At 59.4% G+C, this 549-nt stretch overlaps 1 pseudogene; it reads right to left on the minus strand.

Annotated features, from left to right (window-relative positions):
- Positions 1-13: 13 nt before the first annotated feature.
- LOC118006857 overlaps positions 14-549 on the minus strand; it is a 922-nt pseudogene continuing 386 nt past the window's right edge.

The raw sequence follows: 549 nt of genomic DNA on the forward strand, positions 1-549 counted from the left end.
CTGTGGGTCCCGCAGGTCCTCCAGGGACAGCACCTTGGTGGGCTTGTGGTCCAGGAGGTACCTGTTCAGGTCACTCTTATCGTACCACATGGCCTTGATCCCATTGGCCCAGTTGACCACCATCACCTGGTGACAGGCTGAGGTCAGTCGGTGAACCTCGGCCACAACCCCCCAAAAAAGGCCCCCATGTAGTAGAAGTCACCCTGGTCCTTGGGGATGTGGGCCTGGGACTGGGACCAGCGCTCATAGCTTAAGTCCTCATGGGCCACCCAGTAGAAACCGGGGTGCAGGGTGCCAAGGAGGGGGGACAGGATCTCCACGCCCACGTGGTCACAGAACTTCATGTCCACATCCCCGCACACCATGTCATCCACCTCATGGAGGAAGGGCTCCTCACAGAAGCAGCTCATCATCGCCATGTGTTGCATGGACACATCCTGCCAGCGTGGGGCACTGCGGACCTCAAGAACCACCACCCTTCAGTGCTCCTGGAGGGGCACATGGGACACAGCAACCTGCTGGTCGGTGAAGACATAGTAGATGACCCTG

Source organism: Mirounga leonina, unplaced genomic scaffold, assembly GCF_011800145.1.
Source record: "Mirounga leonina isolate KUSES-001 unplaced genomic scaffold, KU_Mleo_1.0 Mir_99622, whole genome shotgun sequence".
In the NCBI taxonomy this organism is placed as follows: Eukaryota; Metazoa; Chordata; class Mammalia; order Carnivora; family Phocidae; genus Mirounga; species Mirounga leonina.